Source organism: Phaethon aethereus (assembly GCF_964289735.1).
Source record: "Phaethon aethereus genome assembly, chromosome: 1".
Lineage (NCBI taxonomy): Eukaryota > Metazoa > Chordata > Aves > Phaethontiformes > Phaethontidae > Phaethon > Phaethon aethereus.
Genome location: NC_138575.1, coordinates 70,757,248 through 70,780,085, shown reverse-complemented (window position 1 = coordinate 70,780,085; position 22,838 = coordinate 70,757,248).

Genomic DNA, 22,838 nt, shown 5'->3' with positions numbered 1-22,838 from the left:
CGTCCAGATTTTAATCAGGCTTAATTCCAGTCAGCATCAACTATAGTTCTTATGTGATTTAAAACCACCACAGCAGAGGGAAAACACATCTTTCACACTTACTACTTTCTCCATTTCACCCCTTATAGTTAAATGCTCATTAAAAATGGGAGATACCAGTGTCAGTCACTTACTCCAAGTCCAGCAAATATTTGCCCACTACTTCAACTTGAGACAATACTGCCCAACCTATGAGGAAGAACACTGCCGCACAAGATCAATCTCTATTCACTAATCCAACCCAAAAAAACACCAAACAATCCACATCGCAGTACTGTTTTGGCCAGACTACAAAGCCTGGAAAGGTATATATCTGTAATATATACTGCAATGCAATTTAATGCATAGACCCAGTCATATTACATAAACTGAAAGATGGTAACAAAATTGTATGTATTGCTTGGCAATACATGAAGAGACAGAGAAGAATTTGACAGAGTACAACTGAGTAATAACTGGTTAAAGCCATGCAGCTACCTAAGACTCAAAAAAAAGCACACAGACATCAAAGCTTTCTGTGAAAAGCTGAGTGCGACCACATAAACCCAAGCAGTGCTGATCAGACGGATCTTATCACACTGTTACCACTCAGGTAGTTCTGCCAATCATTGTGCGATGTCCTACAGAAACCACACAGAGGAGGACACACATGAATTCAGGATGAACCATCTTGGTAAAAATCCTCATAAACAGAGAGTTTACAGCAAGATGACCAAACAGAAACCTGAACGTATTGCAAGTTTCAACAGAGTGACAGGTCTTGCAAAGATGTTAAGATGATATCATAGCCGAAGCAGCCAGAAACTTCTTTGGAAATGTGTTATCCAACTAAGAGTCACAGTGGGCTAATATTCCCCATGTCCTTGTTCCTGGGACACTGGCACTGTCAGATCCAACAGCAGGGAAAACAAACAAGGCAAGTTTAGGCAGAGGGATGGCACGGAACAAGGGCTCTGTTGAAATCACTCCCAGCCATCTGTCTGCATTACTTAGGAGCAGGCCCAGTCCAAAGCACGATTGGTGTTGACAAGATATATGCAGACTTGTAGAACATCCTAGGTCACCAGCCCTGCATGAAGGTACATGAAGTCATAGAACTGATGAAGTGCCTGACATTTACAGGGAGACATCAAGAAAAGGTGATGAAAGATGCAACAGAGAAGCCTACACAAGTACTCATCTAAAAAAATGTAGCTTCAAGTCACAAGAGAACAATTTAAATGTGTAATGGAGTCCTATCAAGAAGTCAAGCCTCATCAAATTCACAGGCAGAGAATGGAAGCAAAAATTACAAAGATACAAAGATGACAAATTCTACGTTAAACATGGGTTCATCTGTCTCAAGCTCACCCAAAACCACTTTGATGAAAACTTACTCCTGAAGTCTCATGTGATGGCAGATCCACCTTCTGTTACTCTGCATGAGGTCCACACTTAGCCAGTTAGTCATGGCTGGAACAGGAGACTGATACTCTTGTCATGACATGTCCTGCCCAGTATGTCAACTAAGTGGAACACTGACCTGGGGCCAGATTCATAGAAACAGATTAAACATTTTAGCCGATGCATCTTTTAGTGCTTTTCAAGGAACGAAAAAGCTGGAAGCCCTAAAATTTTGTAAGAGACCGTGTTATCAACAAATTTCTTCTGAGCTTACACAAACACTGGAACTACAACCAGAACTGTCACAGAAGATAGCAAGTCTTAATGCTGCCTACATACACCAAGCATGCAATAACAGATAACACCGAACACAAGGATCAGCTCTGTTATGCTAAGGACATATAAGGACAAAGCTGATGGCATCCAGCTTCTTTCACTGAAAGCCTATCAGCCTTTCCAACTTCTTGTGCATGGCGAGCCATCATCCAGCACGAACCGGAGATGACATTGCAGTGCAAGCCCACTGTGCCGCACTCAGGTTATAACCAGATAACCGGTAACAAAGGAAATTCTGACATTCAAATAAAGACTCGCTCCACTGGGCAAAGGCTGTCCTGGACTTACAAAACGTGATGGCCTCCACTCCTGCCAAAGTACGCAGGTATAATGCACTGGCAATCGACTGGAGTTTACAGAAAAGTACAAGACACAAACCTACATTACCAAAAGACTGATGATGAGTATGAAGATAGTGTGTATAATCATCAAAATCTTTTGGAGTAGAGAGCAGGGAATTTATACAAAAACATACATCTAATGTCATATAAGTATCTTGCATTATTTTTTTTTCCAGGACTGGAAAGTGTTATTACTTGCTTTTGGCCCATTAAAACATGTGGGTTGTTGGGGGTTTTTTTTCCCCTCAGAATTACTTTTCACCATCAGATATGTGAAGTTTCCATGCTAAACAAGAAAAATATGTTTTCCACCAGAAGGAACAGTGCCACAATTAACAAAATTACCATTACTAGGCTGCAACATACTAAATAACAACGCACCTAAACAGAAATACAACAGCCTTCAAAATTTGTGTTGCAGTGTCACCTCCAGTACTGCCCAGAGCTGGTATTTCTGATCTCCATAACCATATGATTCCAATCACCTGCTCATCTTCTGTTCATTCCTTCATAACTTCTTTCACACAGCATTACTTCAGACTGATTGTTCAAAAACTGCACCCATCTTTCTTGTTTCTGCCTTTCTTCTCTATCACTCCTGACAGCTCTGCCCTCCTTCCTCTCTCCTAAACTTGCAAGTCCAATGCAGTCTTCATTTTTTTCCTCACTTTTCCTCCCAAATTCAAGTCTTTCCCTAAATTCCACTGCCATTTCTCACATTTCTCTTCTCTTAGTCCTCCTCAGTAATATGAAAGTAAATAAAAAAACACCAAAAAAAACCCAAAACAAAACCCACAAAGTTTGCTGACTCTTCTTAATAGCTGCTTTTCTTTGCAATTTTCCCAATTACTTGGTATTATAAATGCCACAGCAGAATTAGCCTTCCTTCTCACCTCCCACACCCATTTTTTGACCATATCACACATGACAAAACCCTACCAAAAAAAAAAAAAGCATCTTCCCTTATTTCTCCAGAAAAGTTAGACAGTATATAAAGATTCTAAAAGAAATGGGGTTTGTTTTTCTTTTTTTTTAAGTCATGCCCACATTGTGCTATAGAACTGCTAATCAGCAGTCACTAATTGCGTCTAGTGATAAATACACAGTACAAGATAGTAATACTTTATTCCTAAAACTCTAAAAGCAAAATTAATATGAAAGGCACAGATAGCTCAAAGTTAATTCATTCCATTCTGTATAAGCTATAGATTAAAGCAATTATGAAACAACATTTTATTGTTCTATGATGTCACTGAGGTACCTGCTGTCTACTGAAACATTTTGTAATTAGAGATCACATCATTATTAGTTATTAAAATGGCTTGCTCTCACTCTGGAGATGCAGCAGAGCAGCACATCTCACTTATATCCTGTTATCTTTCTCTGATTTACATAAGTCATTAATATGAAGTTAAATCTACAATAAATTCCAGTCTAAAAAACTCCCACAAAAGCATCCATTCAGAAAAGCCTCTAGCATGTACCTTGTTGGACGCTTCCAGTTTCTGGTTCCCTAATCCACAGGACCTCTAAGCCATTTTGCAACAGGCCAACATCAGCCTTCATGTTTGTTCTGTAAGACGTTATATTCCATGCGTTGTATTTTGTGTGTGTCTTGTCTTTCCAAATGTTTCTGGACAACTTTTCTGTGAGAACTCCTGCACACAGGCTCTATAGCACAGTTTATTAATCACTGTAAGAAAGTGTTCCTAATTTTTAGGGGTTTTAATTAAACAAGCTCAACGCTCCTGTTACACTCACACTTCAGGTATGATCAGAAAGATTCTACCTCGTCTAGCAGGACCCGTGACCCGAGCGCACACGTAGCCCCAAAATCAGTTTTTACATAACACGCTTGAGGGGACTCCCGAACTGAAAGAAATTAAGAAAAAAATGTGGACACTGTGGGACATTGTAACGTAAAGTAGATGTCACGTTTTATTAACACCCCCAAAAGATGAAGAATCAACCAAACCTTATACATCCAGTGGTTCATCACCCTGAGTGTAAAAATGTGTGTCTAATTTACCTGTCTGGCTTCAGATTCCAGCTATTAGATAGGATTTTCTCTGCTAGAATCATAGAGCCTGTTAGTAGCCAATATCTCTCCCCAAGGAGGCACCAAGATTTGATTTTTATTAGAGTCTTCTATATTGTTCATACACAGAAGATACAATCCCTCATTCTGGTTTTCTTGTTCCTGGATATATGATTTTGCTTTTGGCTGCATTACAACAATTTATCTGAATAGACTCACTTTATTGAGTGATACAGATTGCACTATACAGCTGCCTTATCTTCATCACTGCTCACTATCCCCCCACCATCCCAGCCCTGGTATCCTCTGTGCTTTTTATCTGAATTATAAGTAGTAGCAGCTGTAGTATCTCCCAGTAGTAGTTCTCCTGAACATGTGCTCCTTGCTTCATTTTTTCCTGAAGTTTCCAGTTCTGGTGTGTTATCATAATAACGGTTCAGGAAAGACTAGCATGGCTGATACATGTTTCCCAAAATCACGTCTGAATCCTAGAGGGACCATCTGCTTTAAGATTACCAAACAAAACTACTGTCAGAAAGAGCCAAGCCTCCCCTGCTAACCCATTTCACTTGAATAATCCCACCAGAGCTGTGGTACTTTTCATATCGGAGAGGCATGTTTATGGGAGTTACGGGTTACAGAAGTAGATCCACAGTATATTTTGTTGACCTTGGAATATATCCCACCATTGATTTTATGTACAAAGCTTCCAAGCTCCGCTTGTCCCACCACCCCAGTTCTGCAAGAACTCTTTTCAGTAGGGGACATGGTAAAGAGATTGCTCCCCTCCTTGTTCCAGTGTGTTAATTTTTCTTCTTTTTCTAATGAAATATTTTGGAAATTTAAAAAGTAACAACTAAGCAAACCCCAAAACTTGTAGGTATGGGACAAGGCAGACCACAGAATTTCCACAGCCACCAAGTAAGCTCAAGGAAATCTTTAAAATATCATTCTTGCAAGTGATTTGCAAGAGGGTGAATAAATGCAAATATTTGATAAGTACTTATAATTTTCCCTAAGGTTTCAAACACAATAATGAAACTGTACACCTGAAGAACTTGGAGCATATCCAGTGCCAACTGGACACTCTTAACCTCTACGCTTTTAACTATATAAATGTGTGGCATATTTGCTGAGTAGATATTTATATGCACTTCCTGTTTTAATGCTAACTTTTTAGTTACTGGAAAAGAACCAGAAGCTCTCTATTCCCTTGGGAATCATTTTCCATTAAAAAGGCTTTAGATAGACTATTTGTTTTTTCAGATTTGGAAAGAGAACCCAACGGAATGTGTATTTTGAGTATCTTTAGTCTTTTTACGATAACAGTCAAGGGCTAAATGGCTGGAAAGATTTGCAAATTTTTTTTTTTTCCTAGCCTACCTCATCACACCTGGTGATGCTTTGCACCAATGGAACATGATTTCCTTAGACACAACCCTGACAGTTTTTTACTTGATCAGAAAAACAACCATAGCTGTTATAAATGAGCAGCCTTACTGACAGTGTCCATAAAAAAAGGCCAACCATTGCATGAGTACGAAGTCTGCACGCATCCCTTCCTTCTTCCTAGCAGCTGGGCTCTTTCAGAGCAGGAGGGAAGGCTGATAAAAGCTTCTGTTTAGGCTATCTTCTTCTAGAAAGAAAATTAATTTCATTTCAACACAGATCATCCAGCACTTCTTATGAATAAGCTTACGTGAAATTATATTTTTAAAGAAACATGATATGAAAGATCATGCTGAGTACCAAGGTACCTTACCATTAGCATGTTCTGCCATGAGGGAAATTAGAGGATATAGGACAACCAGATACTGAGCAAAAGACTAGCTGCTTCTTTTTATTAGTGCCTTGGGCTTGCCAACAATCAAGAATCATTGCAGAAAGAATTGAAAAGCTAAAAACCCTAGGAAGGATGGCAACGAATCAGCAATCTGAAACAGCTTTGCAGGTATCGTTTTAAGAGAATATTCCAGATCACAATGTTCAGAAACTTTCTTAGGTGGCCGGCATTTCAAAGGGAGGATAAACTGAAGGAAAAGAAAAGAAATGAAGATATGGGCTGGTGATTTAAGCATCCCCATCTGGACCAATATTCTGTCTTTGCTTATTTGAGTACAGATCCAGAGTAAACTGAGTTTTAAAACATGCATCTGGATTTCTACCAGTGAAAGAAAAAAAAGAATGTCTGCTTTTGGTGAGGTGTGACTTCTGAAAAACCCTGAATCCACACCCAAAATGCCACTTCACTTAAACTGGTTCATGATTTCAGCGGTATTTTCAGGAATAACAGCACTTCCTTCAGCTTGTTCATAATGGCAATTTTCACATTTAAAAATCTGTACCAATCATATACCAGTCATTCACTGCAGCCTTTTTGCTTTAGATTTTCTTTACCCTGTCAGTCACCATCATGCAATTTTTCAACAACTAGGGAGAAGAAAAAATTTAAATGAACGAAAGCCTCAGATAATATTCGTACACTTTTAGCTAAGTGCAAAATTTGTCCAGCAGTGGAATAGTCTTCATTTAGAGGAATTAGTCCAAATGGCACTGTGAAAACAAGAATCAGTAAGTTGCTTCAAAAGTAAGGCAGCCAGTGGTGTCCTGTGCAACAATAGCCATGTCTGTTTAAGTATATGCATTATAATAAATGCTTTTCTCTCTGGGGGACCTGCCTGACTCGATATCACTGTTTCATAGCACTACAGGTTTCACTCTTTCAGCACAATGTTGAAGACAACCTCATTGAACATGCATGCTTCAGAGGTTACTGCAGCATGACAAACTGAGTAAATTCAGTGCTGATGAAAGATGCTGGATAGACGGACCTGAAGGTGAAGTCCTATATTTAGAAAAAGTTATGGCAGAAGCTAAACAATGTGAATTTCATTATGCTTCCCTAAAGACAAAACTAAATCCTGAGCTATAATCTACTAATGATTAGAACGGCTATAAATGGGTGCAGTGGAAGACTATGTCCTAAGAACTCAATTGGAAAGCATTTCCTGAACACCATTGGAATATATTGCTTTACATGCCTTAAATCACTGCAGAGCTGTCAGGCAGCAACAACTTTTGGTAATATCTCTGACATCAGCTGGATCTGACCTTACAATTCTGCATCACACTGTGCCGTTCAGTCCCCAGAACTTCAGAACATGTAGTCTCCTTCAGCAGATGTCTTTCTAAAAATGAGTCATCCAAGTAGAGGTCAGGAACACAATTCAAAAGGAATATCTAACTATAGGCTCCTGGTATGTTTAATATCTTTTAGTTACCCAAAGTAATTAAGTATTTTTCAAGTTCAAGACTCATCAAAAGAAAAAAACAATAAAGATTCAAATAAAGTCTTTGGCTAGTGAGAGTTCTTAATTCAAATATAGGACCTATCCATGAAGAAAAAAAAAAAAAACAGCTTCCAGTTTATGCTTTGCTATGCTTTATGGTATGCTTCATAATTGCTGCTCCTGGATCTTAAGGAGTTGATCCTGCTTTAGCTGAAGTCAATGCAATACAGCACAAGACAAATGCCCCAGCCCTTGTGAAATGGCTTTGGCATAGTCTAGTTTTGCTCCCATCACATAAACATTGAAAGGAAGAAAAGGTTGTCTGGTACTTACCTCATGACACAGAGAGAGCGCACCACGCCACGCAGCACTAGTTGAGTTTAGGGAGGATGGAGAAAGCTACCCTTTGCATCCTTTTAAAATCTTACTCTAAGTAATGTCACCACTAGCTTTGGATACCCCCCAACCCAAAAAAAAAAAAAGAATGGATATGTGCTGTATTTAATCCAGATACATTTCCAAGTCAAATGTGTTGCTTTCTCCTCCTGCATAGCAGAGAAATAATTTCACAGTGGTTAATCTCACTTCGTGTGCAAACTTTCCCCTCCAATATAATTTATCTGGCTGAACCTAAGTGGGTAAAGGAAGATTTCTAGGGAAAGATGAAACCTTTTATCAGCCCAATACGCATAGCCATGGTGGGGAACAGCATGGGGGGGAAGAAAAAAAAGAAAAAAAAAAAGAGAAAAAAAGACACTTTAGCAATTCTTCAGGTCATTTCCTGGGAAACTTGCAGTAGACAGAAGTGGCACTTCTAACTTATGGCCTTCTTCCCCAGCAGACTTCCAAAGAGACTAGGTTCCTCCAATTATATAAATCATACGATAACTTTAAATGGAAACATGAGGGAACTGAAAATACAGGGATTTCTACCGAGCACTAGACTTGCATCGCACAGCCACCAAAATCTATTGCCACCTTCTGCCAGCTGAAGTGCTGGCCCTTGAAGGTTTTTAATTCTGAACAGCTGCCTCCACACTGCAGCCAACAGCTGCATTTTCAACTGCATCCCTTATCAGCTTCAAACCACTGTTCATTGCCTCAAGGACAGAACATCTAAGGAGGAAAAAATAAACATTCCTCCAATTTTTTTTAAATCAAAGGAAGTATAACCTTCAAAAATATCTATTTAATAGTAGCAACACAGAAATACATCTTCTCAAGGTATTATTATAAAGGAAAACCACTTCAGCCTACACGTGTAAGTATCATTTGATTAATGTTTTAATACAAACTTTTCCACACAACCCTATAATGACTTATAGTTGGTTTTAAGACATTCAGCTGATAAACATTCACATTGTAGCTTCTCCTTACATTAGGAGTTCTCAGGGACTTTTAGAAGTCAGGATTCTGAGGGGACAGGCAAAAGGAGAAGTCACCAACCATCAGTGGTCCACTATGTTCTTACAATGTCTAAAATACCAAAGATTTTCCAAAGCACCAAAGGACTGTTTCAGCAGCACAGTCTCTCTTAAAATCAGTCTTTCTAAACTTCCCTCTTAAAAGTCTTGCCAACACTCATATAGGATGACTGAGAAATTAATTTAAATCCTCTGTAATTCTCTCACCATTTTAACCCAAAACCATTCCTTTTTCTGTGAATTAAGTGGGACAAAGGTACCATCTAAAATCACAAGTTATCCTTCCCTACCCTTGACAGTAAGCCGTTGTAGCCCATTCTGTGGGCCGCCTTCATATAATTTTCCTGTAGTACCTGCAAAGTATATTCCATCCTCCTACGAAAGAGATGAATAAACACCTTCCCATCAACAGATGCAACACCCAGTGTCAGGCTACAACTTTTACATGAAATGCCTCATTGGGAAAAAAGAGCAGGCCTTCACATTACTAATTTGCAGGCTAGATATAGTAAAACAGATATTAGGCAATTTGTTGCCACACAGACACCACTTTTCTGTCTCTATACACCCAGTTAAGAGTTATAATCATGCAATAGTGTGACTAGATGTACTGAGCTTCATTTAACAGGTATCACTGAGAGACAGATTTTATCCACCCTGCTGTTAGAATGAATTCTTCATGTTCCTTTCAGATGGGAGATCCCAAAGGGCAATAAAGTATCTGTTCCAATGTCACATAACTAGTAACTCCCTGTCTCCGACACAGAAAGTCTATTCTTCCCAGCCATACTCTTGCATCAAAGCAAACTCTTTGATGAGCAAACTTCAATAAAGCCACATCAGTGCAGAGAAACAAAGTGTATGGACTTGGTTCAGGCAGAGGTCTTGGAGGCTAGACATTACCCCATTTCCCCATTTTTTGGTTGGGTGGGGGGAGGGGGTTAGTTTTTTGTTTGTTAGTTTTTTAAGGCAAATGATACCAATTAGAAACTTTAATGCTTAGACTCCAAGCTACTACCCATCAATATGTCTCTTAAAACCCATGCTTTCATGCATCCAGAGCAATTAGGTTTGTGTAAAATAAAAAACAAACCAGATGCCCCAGAGATGTAAATCAGTAAAGACCTACTGATGCCAGCAGAGTTACAATGATTTATACAACCCAGCAGTTCAGCTTAGAGAAGCTTTCTGCATTTAGCATTTTCAGAGCACACGCTATTCCCTCCCTTCCCCTCCTCAGATTCCGATCAAATGCAGCCCTGTAACAGAAGTGTTCTTTTCCTAACTTGGCTTCAAGTCATGGCTGCCGCTCTCAATAGTATATAACCTGTCAAGATAAAATATGTTTGGGGACATACAATCTCTACTGAGCATTTTATTGACTTAACTCTACCATTTCTGAAAGGCAGCCAAAATTCCTTAAGTTTTTTCAAAGGACCTTGTTTTCTAAATATTATCCATGGACAGATATAAGAACACAAAAATCCTTAGTTGTTTGTGTAGTTTGACTTATGTGCCATGCATTGTCCATCATGATATATTAATTTTCTTTTGCAAACAAACAAAACAAATCTCAGCTACAAGTTGCTTGGCGTTAGGGGCCATATACAACACAGAGTACCCTGGGAACCATTCAAAGCAGGAATTTTGCCCATGTAATGTCTGCAGGTCATTAGAAAACTACAATTTTCCTTCTTAAAAAAAAAAAGGCAACCCAAAGCAAAACAAAAAACCACACCCACAAAGTTTAGGCCTCCACTGCAGCTTTTCTTTCCAGATGCTGCATGAGGGGCAGGGGGGGTTAAGATCAAGATACAGAGTTGCTACTAACAGCATGAAACACTCCCAGTAAGATCTCACTGGAGAAAAACAACTCTTGGAAAGACCAGAATATGTGAGTACAAGAATGAGGGCCACCTCTTAGCAAGGTCCCATGTGTACTCTCTCTGCCAGCTCCCCACAGAGTAGCCCAAAGAGGGACGAGCCACACACGCTTCAACTCTAATGCACCAGAGGCCAAGTTCATCCTGGTCCTAGAGCCAAGACTGGAGCAAAGACAGAGAGATAGCAACTTATGCATCCCTGAATCAGAGACAGAGGACGGTTATTGCTTATGTTACTGCCACAAAAGCCCCTGCAGGGAACAGAATTACTGAAGAGGTAAGAGATGAACTGGCTGCAAACTCCCTGCATCCGTGCCTGAGGATGGACCACGCACCGGGAATGACGCTTCCCCCTTCCAGTGTAATGCTGAGGGACAGTTACACGTCTGTCCACAGGAGTACAGACACTAAGATTACAGCTGCTTCTTGCAGTGGTCTGAAATGCATAGGAAGTCCCTCTGAGTCCTCTCCTCTTGTAGCCATCACACCTCAGCTGGGCCTGGCTGTAATACCAAGATCCTTGACTGTTTTAAATCTGACATCATTTTTCTAAGTGGGGGTGAGGGAGAACTTTAATTGCTCAATGGAGTAACTTAGTTATTTTATTAGTAGTCTAGTCCTGTAACCTACACTGGCTACACTCAAGGTCGTAATTTCTCAATGTTGTTAAGCCTCCCAGAGTGCAATTCTAAAAAACTCAGTGCTCTGATTTGAGACTGAAACTGTAAACCTAATAATTTGCTCCAGTTGTTTGGATTGGTGATCCAAAATCAGTTGGTCCACATTACTTCAGCAGCACACATTCTTTGCGAAGGGGAATTTAAAACTGCTGAACAGAAGGAATTAGAAACCTGCAAGATCAAAGAGCAGGAACAGAAAATGCTTAGCAGTTGATGACAGCCTTATCGAGCCACAAGTTCTTGTGGGCATCACTTCAGTTAACAGTATGACAATGCACTTACCACTTCCAGGGCACTTTTCATTAAAGGACCTCTAAACACTTTGTAGACACCAATTAAGTCTCAAGTCACAACATTCCTGTGAGAAAAAGGATTTCTAGCTGTTGAAATTTCCAAAAGATCAGTAACTAAGTATAATTTTGTAGCAAATTAAAAAGTCCTACCCACGATAGGAAATGACGCCAAAGTTTGGTGGGGAAAATCTGGAGAATGATGAAGAGAGCTACACCCATACAAGCAGTGCTTTGTGCCAGTGGTCTGACCAGGTAGAGATCTTCTACAGCCTTTCATGAGCTTGTCGTGATCACCAAAACAATCACTGGCTGACACCAAAGTCAGCCCTTTAGCCCTGTGCTACTACAGAAATCTGCAGTATGTGTTTTATAGATGAATAAACAAGACAAGACCAAAAAGTCTGATAAATGAAACCAAAGCAGCACAAATGGAGTGCAGCAGAGTCCCATCTCCTGCTCTAGCATGCTACCATCTTAAAAGAGATCAGTGACAGCTTTCAGATGCCTTAGGTGTTCTTGAAGATTTTATCAAGTGTTCAATTTTGAAGCAGTCCACTTCACTAGAACTTTACCAGAGCTTTTGAAATTAAAAAGGCTACTCTCACCAAGATGCCTTAAACAGAATAAAATAGTGGGAAGAAATGTCAAAGGTCAGAACTGCAACTCAGTTTAATTCACTTTAATGTACACGCAGAAGAATGAAAGGCAATAATTTTTCTCCTCCATTCTGTCTGCATAGCACAGCTCAAGCCATCACCTCTGTCTTATGACACTAGTCAGCTATAAGAAACAGGTATCTTAATGTTAAACCTGGCCAGCTGTAATACATTTGCTAAAGTAATTACATTTATTTTTACAGATTACATGTGCTTAGGTTTCACTTACTGATGTACTAGAAAATCAGAGGTTTCAATTTTGCAGATAAAGTTCAGCACTGTTATAATCAAAGACAGCATCCAGTGCTTAAAGCTGCTAACCATAAGCACATTTTTAAAAATGAAATACGGTATCTAGCATGTATTACAAGATATATATTTCTTACCTGCTAGCTCAAAGTACCTTATATTCCTTTCTCCCTTTCCTTGTCGCATTAACAAGGCTATGATAATTAGACAGCAATTACCTAAATGTCTAAATGTTAGGGCTCCTTTAAATGAAGCTTTTTTCAATCCACACAATTTGATGCACAAGCAGTGACATTATTCTGAGTCAACCCCTGAAGTTCCTAACAAAGTCTGGTACTTCTAGCAATACAGCAGTGACTGAACTGCAACTGCTTTCTTGATGGCAGAGCAGCATTCAAAATTAAATTTCAGGTCCCGTTCCCCTCAGTCACCAGTGATGAGCACAACTACAAACCAGGCACCGTAAAACCCCTGACCACATGCAGATGGGTAAAAGTCAAAGCCAGGCACATGCTGCTTTGGGCAGTCTGCATCAGCTCTTAGTAGGAGAAGAATTGCTGAAACAGAATTGAACAGGCATTGATGAAAAACCCCACAAGAGCCAAAGAACTGCTCTTTTAGGAGAGTAACTCCCAATTCAAATCATGACAATTAAAAGTTCCTCAAAGCACTCTATTGGGGCAATTCAGATTTTACGATTTATGGGACACCACAAAATTGGAATGATTACTTCCAAAAGCTGTTGGAAATACCATGCCTCGGAGTATAAATAGGAGAGTACCTTCCACTTCTGATGTGCAACACTTCTAATAAGGTATTTCACTATCTGTATGAATCACCTCTGAACAATTTCTTTTTTTGCATCACTTCCAGAAACGTATTCTGTAGTATGACAAGTGTTTAGAAGTTAAGTAAGTTTCAACAGAGGTAAACCTGGCCTGAGATTGCTCAGGTTTCAAATACAATAAGCAGTAAAATGCCACAGAGTGTAATTGCCCAAAAGCTACTTAAATAAATTTTCCAGAAACTTTATATTGCTGTGATATTATTAAATCAGAAGTAATATCTGATCAATAAAGCTGAAGTAAAGCAAAATACATACAAAACAAGCAATTGGGTAAAAGATGAAGCAATCTGGGATGAACTGTGACTCAGTTTTGTACAAACCAGCGTGTTTGAGACCTGATGACCTCTTCGTACTGCTGGCACACCCGGAAGTTTTGAATTCACACCCTCGCCTTGTTAGGAACAAATTTGCTGAGAGTACACCTGGCTCCCCAGGAGTTTCTATAGGGATCACTGAACTGAAAAGGTGAACATTGGGCAGTGGTTTGACTTAAGCCTGTAGATTTAATACAACAGTCTCATTCAAGATCTAATCCTTCAGAGTTGCAGTACACCATCTTACTTCTATTCAGTCTCTTGCATCCCTATTCTTTGCAAAAAAATAAACAAACCAACAAAACCCTTTCTGATAACCCCCAAGGATCTTAATTCAGCTTGACAAAGCTTCTCATTTGCATTAGGAATTTGCACTTAACACTGGGCATCCCAGTCAGATTTTTTGCATGTTGCATATTGTAGGTCACGTTAAAACAGCACGCAATGGCCTGGAACAAGATTCAGCTGATGCTATCCATATAAACATTGTAAAGCGCTAATTGCATTTCTTTTTAATGAAGAAAAAGCATATAAACAATTTCCATTTGCAAAAATCGGTGATTTCAGCTGGGTGGAATTCTGCAACTGCCTCTCTTCATCGAGCAGCCAAGCTGGGTAACCACTACCTTCTTTATGAATACTGAATAGGGGCATTATGGCCGTACAGAAAATATATATGTATAAGGAGGACAGGTCTTCTTTTATGCACACAACAAGAACGTCAACACAAGTGGAGTGTGTTTGTTTTCTACGACTCATGTAAATGTCAAAATGTAATTTATATCGATGATATAAATGAGACATTCCATCTCTCATCAAAATGGCCCTTCAGTTTAAGCCAGTTGCACCTGTATAAATGCAAAGTCACATGCGGTACATAAAGCTTTTCTTTCTGGTATTTCAGAGAGTTATTCTTATGCTCCTTGTGCAACAGGCAGCACCAACGTTGTATGAGGAACAGGGTTTATTTCCATGTAGCCTTCTGTCCTTCTCTGTCATAGACATGTTTCAACATAGAATTGCAATTGTTCATTTCTGACACACTCATTTCAACCAACGTGACACTTTCAGACATGACAAAAACACCATTTGTCTGAGCTTCTGCTATCTCTCCATCCCACAGTTTTTGTTCCTGCACTGGAGTCCACATCTAGCACCAAGTAACCTTGCGCCACCTCTGCTTTCTGAAACCCGCATGACAGATGCACTGCTTACAAAATCTATTGCCCATTTGCTGAGAATACCTCCAGGAAATTATGAAGAAAAGAATTTCTTAAAAGCAGTCCAATACAATAAGTGTGGTGCTAATACAATTCCATGGATGTAGACCATTGTCGTATTCCTGGTAGCAGCAAGTATCCAGCAGCAAAAATCTGGTTCAGCATCTCTTACCCTGTACGTTTACTGCCTGAGGGTGGCCAGGCTACTTTAGACAGCACGCCATAACAATACTTAACTAAATAGCAAAGGAGAAATCCAGCATATATTGAAAGGCATCACATCTCATGACACCCAAGTCACTAGACAACATCTATTTAGGTCCTCTTCACACAGAGGAGTGTTCAGCAAATAACACTGTATTCAACATCCTGGGCTTTTCCCCCCCGCCCCACCCTCCTCTAACACCTCTACATGTGTTTAAACTGCTCTTAAATTTTCATGATTCTTCACAGACAAAAATTCCCCTGCTTACTTACCTCTTCCTTTGAGGTCAATATGGTAGTTCCAGAAGCTATGTGAAAAAAAGGTAAATAAATAGTAGGCCTATGAACACTATGCCCTGGGATGACAGGATAGTTTAGACCTCTGTGTCTTGCTGTAGAAGACAGAAGTTCTAGTCTCTGCCCCTACTTCTTTCACCAAATTTCCACACAACCTCGGTCATTTTTGTCTCAGTGAAGGGACCTACTATGTACAGAATGTTATTTGACATATACAGGTCAGGTTGAATTCAGCAAGCTCTTTTCAGCTGAAGACAGTGTTAAAATAGGAATATGGGGTGTTTTTTAGGACACAAGCATGCTGGAAGCAAGCAGGAGAAAACTTTTCTGTGCTGTATTCAAACAAGAGCTCTCCTACTGTTTCAGTCTCTCAGCAGCACTTAATTAGGAGGAAGATCCGGAGAGGACTAAAAATCTCATCACAAATCCTCTGAGCAATAGGACCTGTACTTTATGCTCGTCACTGTGAATCTGGCAAAACATTGCAACTAGCAGAAGTGATTTCTGTCTGATGGCAGAACAGCATCCTATGTGAAACTAGTTGGTGATCTCAGACCAGTTCTGTAAGAATACATTTCTGCATCACCACTGGGAATAATTAGCAATTGTATGAACCAGAGGGACACTAGCTTCTGCTGCACTTCTGTGGACAATATCATTAGCTTTGGCTCAGATAGTGAACAGTAAGAACCCTATAATAGACTGAGAAGAGACTTTTAACACTTCTCCGTAAGAGTTCACTTTTACACAAGCAGAGAGGGCCATTTAAAACACTCCCCATACTTCACTGCCCTTCCCCTCCCCAGTTTCGGCCTACAGACCAAGCTTCCTTACCATTGTTCTGATTTTCTTCAAGACCTCAAGTAAAGTAAAAAGGAAAGTTAACACTACTTAGCTCCATGGTCTTAAAATGTTTTCCTTCCATCACTGGGAATGCACAGCATCACACTGCAAACCACATTACAATGAACCTCTATGCCACACACCTGTAAACATCACCATTGCAAAGACTGAGCAAAGCAAAAAGCATCTGAAACCAGTGTTCACACTGGTGGGAAACCCTGCTAAAAATCAAGGGAGCTGTATTAAACTCTAACCCTAAAACACAACATTTACAAAGCTCATACTGGTTCCAGACGTGCCTGTACCTCAGGAGCAGGACCACCAAAATGCAAGAAGCAAGAAACGAAGATGACAAAACCTCTCTCCCTGGCCTTTCTTTGCTCATCATCAATACCTGTCACATCTTCAACTGCTTTTTCTCGTACACAGAGCAATGGCAAAGCCCATCTCACAGTTGCAGACAGTCGCTGTAGTACCCAAGTATCCTGCTTGTAACGTAACACCTCTGCTGGACTTAAAGAAATTTTAAAGCTCTTCTCCCTTTTGGAGACCAAAGCTACACTTTCAATAGAGCACAGCCACCTTCCTACAAATTTGCAAGATTCAGCTAAGCTGAAGGCTGAGCTTGAAGAAGGATGTGATATTACACAATTCTGAAGAGAGGTTTGATTCCAGAAATACATGGTTCTTATTTCATTGCTTGCTTTGATAATTTCAAGGCAGAATAACTGCACATGTGGTGCTGTTGAGCTGTCTTCACAATAGTCAATACAACTGCTCTCTTAATTTGATGTGATTGAAATTAAGAAGAAAAAAACCTGAAGCTCCCTGCAGAACAGCCTTATTCTGCCATATTTCCAAATCATTTCATCAAGCAAACATCAGAAATCCACTAAGAAAGAAACTCAGCCCAGCACTTCGAAAAATGAGATACTTCTTTGGCCCTCCCTAGCACATTAACCCTACAGTTCATTTTGGCTTTACAGAGGTGCTATTCAAAGCAGGATTTGGCCCCTTCTCCCAGGTGGCCTGACACATTTACTGCAACACGCAGATATGCCCATATGTTTTATACGTATGTAAAGCACATTCCCCAAACTAAAACCCTCTCCCAGAGAGCGTCCGTAGGTCTCTGTCTGATTTTGGCCTCATTTACTCCCTTGCAAATGAAAAGCAGTTCCACTGAAGTCAGTGAGGTAACACTTGTATTAAACTCGTGTGAGATCATGTCAGAGCCACGGTCCATAATAAAACCAGCTGCCGTTAACTCTTCTACAAGTTTCCATTCATTAGGGTTTTTTTGCTTGAATTCACATGAGCAATATCCATGGGCCAAGAAACACATTTCAGAATGATAGCTATTTCCCCTTGCTAAAAACTAGAAAGTGCAGCAAACTATCCCAATCCCCACTGAAGAAGTACAGCTTATTGTATTTTGTTAATAAACAGAGGTGTTTATGGACAAAACACGTGTGAATATACTTTAGGGAATCATCCTACACTGCCTAGAGGAAAGGGACAAGATGACCTAATATCTCTTTCCCAGGTTTTCATTTTTAGTTTTGTGGGGGGTTTGGGGTTTGTTGGGATTTTTTATGCCTATGGCTTCTGGTATTTAATTCTAAATCAGGAGAAAACCTTGAATGTAAATATTTAAATTCAGCCTCAGTGGCCTGTAAGCACTGAACCAAGATCGATGAAACTGATTCTATGCCTGTTAATGCCAACAGTCTTTCCATCAGTGCCTTTCCGTTGCCTTGAAGGGTCACAGGAGAGACAGAAATAATGTACTAAGATTATAATGTTTTTTCCAGTTCATCACACCAGTCTCCAGGCTTTCAGAACTGTGTAACTCTATTTGGTCATATAAGTCAGACTCATAGTCTGTCACCACTTCCATCTGCTCATTTATAAGGAAACATATTTCCTACATATACAGTAAATTCCTTTCATTTTTTACTAAGATGAACTGATCTTTATCAGATACTCTAATACAGAAGGCAAACACACCATTACTCCCTCCCCTTTTGTTAATGTTATGTTTGTTATATGTTGACTCCAAGAAAGGAGCTCACATATATTACAGAAGGTAGTGAACAGAAAAATATGCTGCTTATTTTGGAAAAACAATTGAGTTGTTAGAGCAGATGGCACAAGAATGACACGTTAACTTTTTGGTTTGATGGGTGAAGCAAACATCTTTACTGACCATGGAAGTCCTTTATTAGACAATGGACTGACGCTTTAAGGCAGTTCACAAGCAGCACAACAGGGAAGGGTGTTGTTCTAAAAAGACATTAACACAAATCAAAAAACATATCTTGTAAAAAATTATGACTTTGACAGCCTTTACTGAAGGACCCCAACAAACAAAGGGAAGGTGAACTCCCAGTTGTGGACAGTGTGGAGCAGCAGAGTTGAACTACGTGAACTTCTGCAAAGCTTCTCTACAGGTAGCCAGAATGAGATTGCACAAACACTGAGCTTGGCCATAAATCACTTAGAGGAGGGGAAAATTACTCCAAAGCATGCATCATTTACACTTTCCTCTTTTAAGAAGAAAAACAAAGCAGTCTCACATTTTCCATTTGGGCTCAGGAAGACCGAAGATGATAAAAATAGAATAAAAGGTTTTTTCAACCATGCAATACTTATTGCATTTAATGTGCTTGTTATTCAAGGACTTTTTCCAGAGGCTCTAGGTGCCATTTAACAAGCTGATATAATGCAAGGCTTCTCACAATCCAAATCCTGAATGAAGAAATGTGAAGGAGATTAGATATCTAGTTATTTTGGGCTCCAGATAGGCTACCCTTGATCCTTCTAAGAGCTGGAAAACAGAAGTAGTCACATGTGCTACTATTGTATTACCCAGCTGTCACAACCTGACAGTGCTGCTTTTGGCCGTATTAGGGTTCCTCAGTGGCCATGTCTTAGCATGACTTCATGATAATGGTCAAATGAGACCCCCTCAGAAGTACTGCCATCCAGAGACAAAAAGCAGCAACATCTCAAAACAGGCCTAATTTACATCCTCACTCTCTTTGACTTAAAAGATCTTGACCTTTCAGATGCAGTTAAGGGAGCCAGTTTCACCTTTAGCAAAATAATAATTAAAAAAAACCAAAACCCACCTCTTCCCATTGACGAGTGGTATCAAACAAAAATTATTACCAAACAAAAAAGGTGGTTTTCCTTAACACTAGAAACAGAACCAATGCCATATGTCAAAAATCAATTTTCTGGTACTGAGAAGCCAAACCACTTGAAGGTTGCTGGTCAATAGCTAGCCTAAACTGCCAGGTAGATCTGTTATCACCCCATGGCATGTCACCTGCAAGAAACTCTGCTTTCTTGACATGGACAAAAATTCATATTACCAGTTACATTTGTTGAAAATTCTAGCAGCGCACAGATGTATACAAAAATAGAAGCTGAAGAACACCTCTGTCACAGAACTGTGGTCCCTCCCGGGAGGCACAACAGCATTTTTGAGGAGCAGAAGACCGGCTTCAAATCCAGACAACCTGTCCTGTGAATGATTACAACATCTGTTTTAACCATGTCATCTTAAGTGGTCTCAAAACATGAGTAGCTGGATGGTGTGAAATGAGGCATGTAGTCCAGGAGGTGAGACTGATCAATAAGCTCTTCTGGCCACAAAGATGTGTGTTTTCATCAAAATTATACAGGGATAGGATCCCAGGCATAATCTCTAAATCTACCAACATGACACAAACATCGTATTTCTGAGGTACTCAATGTAACACAAACAAACAATAAAAACTCCAGAAAATCTCCAGCAAGGAGAGAACCCTATGTAGCTCCATTGCTGCAGGTGCTTAACTGCCTTTCTCCTCACGCAGTAACATGCAACTAGACCAACTACTATACCCCATCATTTTGAAGGCAGAGAAAGTACTGATCCCTAAACAAAGTAAACTGAAAAGCAAGAATGTAAATGCAACTGTGCTCCAATGACTTTGCATCTTCAAGTCATACGTGTAGGGTTACACTGCAGAAACTGATACGGTGGAAGGAAAATCCCTTAAGGGTGTGTGGAGCACTGGGGACCTCTTCTGCAACTCCCATCCAAAGCACATTGCTCCCTTCCTCCACCAAAGCTCATCCCTATTCATACACACACACATTTCCTATTTGCTTCACTCCTGCGGTCCCATCACCGTCTCTGAAGCACTGGCATTTAGTCACTGCTTTTGTTAAAGTTACTGCTTTATACCTGGCAAGAATAAGATTTTTGTCTGCTAAACCCAGACTTTAGGCATATAAACCTGCAACAGATGCACTGAAGTCAGAGAAGCTACATTTATACATACTGGTAGAGGAAATGTCTTTTTCTTGTTTGGGTTGTACAGGGGGAAGGAGAGGGAATAGGCTGGCGTGTCTGGTTTTATGGGGAGGAGAGTTAAGTGGCAAACTACAGTTTACAGGGATCTAAATAAAGGAACAAAAAAAAATACAGAGCATTTAATAATACACAGCAGAGAAAACTGCAAACAAAAGTCGCTGCTTTTCCTTTTTATTGTCATAAGGCATCGTTCCTTGATTGCAGACTGTGTCCAGCAAATACGCCATTTCCTACTGCGGTTGGGGTGAATGAAGCTCAGGCCGTTCCCATACGTGGCAGGGCCTTTTAATCACCAGGGAGCAAACAAGCAGTGGAATTTTACTGGCTTTCTGGGTTTGCAGTGCCCTCTCTTGTGTGAAATATCATTTCCCAGCGAATGCTTATTACTGGGATTTTGACCCAATTTCCTACAGCCATCGTCCTTTAGGGGATGTGTAGAAAGCCAAACAAAAAGGGCTGGCTTCTGATAGCAAGCAGCCCACTGTGAATTCTGAGTAACTCAAGGAAATCAAATAGATTTGCACTAAGATAACTGAGATCAGACCCTTTTTTTTTTTTTTTTTAACCCAACAATATGGTTTACATCACTGTACAGCTGCTGAAAGCAAGATCAGGTTCAGGCCAACTGATGCCCAGGTTAAAACTTCTCCCTCATTTTCACCAATGCGGCAGAAAGCAGACAACTGATGTTTTAAGTTACTGGGGATAGTGGTAGGGAAATTCTCGGCTGGCCTGCTTTTGTCAGTGCAATATACATTAGCCACAGAAATGCTTGGCTCGGAGTCATCTGGATTGCCTAAACACTCTTATTCATATTTACAGCAATTAAAATGCTGCACTTCAGTCTTTATAATCCAAGTTTTGTTTGAAGTGGCAAAGCAACAGCTGTGGCTTATCAGACATCTGAATGAAACCCTTCATTTTCATAGCAGGGGTGTGGCTCTGTGTATGGGGCTAAGCTGCTCCCAAAGCCGTAAAACAAAGCAAACTCTCTCCTCTCTGAGGACCCAGGGGCGCAGCACTCCAAAGCCTCCCATGAAGGATGCTGACTAGAGGCATCCTGCAGCACCAGCAGGTTAAGCTATGCAGGAAAATGAGAACTGACCAAACTCTTCTCCAGATCTCAGGGTTAACCCAACCTGCTCCCATTTCTACACATTGCAGCCAAGCTCTAGGTATTTCTTTTCCAAACCTATGATCTTTAACTAAGCCAAATGCTCCCCTGGTTCAATGGGTTTTGAAATTGCCATTGAGAGAAAGCAGGTTATCACTGGGATATTGGGAAGATGCAGACAGAAAGTCCTTAGCCTTTGCTTCATCTGCAGTTGATCCCGGAAAACTGAGCAGAAATTTTCCTTGGAACAACTGCTGGTATTAGAAGGTGATGATCTGGGCTATCAAACAAGCACTGCTAGGTCCTCTGAAAAGGTGAGGAACGAAAAAAGGTCCTGCTTTTGCTTCTGGGTTGAGAGCGTGCTTTTACCAGGGTGAACACTGTGGCTCGAAAAAAAAAAACCAAACTTGGGGAAGGGAGGAGGACCATTTCACCATTAGGGAGCTCACTGTCAAAGAAAAGAATGAAGTGGGAAAAGGGGTAGTAACACACCCTGTAGCAGTCACAGAAAGACAACAGGAACATCAAAGCCTTGCAAATAAGAAACAAACAGGGGTCTGATCACAGGCTCCTGCGCTTGGGCAGAGCTCCCTTTAAAGACGACTGGAATCCAGCTGGCACGAGTCTGCGGGACTGAACCTTGACTTCTGAAGGAGCACGGGAACCGCTGCTCCTGTGCTTGCTCGGCAAGGGTTCATCCAGCCCCGCACAGCTTCTCCTTAGCCGGAGCCAGCTGCTTCGGAGAAAGACATAAAACCAGCTGCCAACAAATCTCAGGACCTTTGTTTACAGAGCTGTCACAGATTCAGGCTCTCTTCGTGATTTGATGAATCACGAACGCTAGCTCTCCCTCACCCCAAGTTATTTAGCTTTTAAAAGTGCACACAGCAATTTCCATGCCCCTTAGATCTCCACATACCTGAAGGAGGAATGGGAGGGTCAGTGCAGGTGGAGGGGGGTGCGCGCGCACGCGGCTACGTGCAACAAAATCGTCTTCCTGTATTTAGCGATTCCCCCC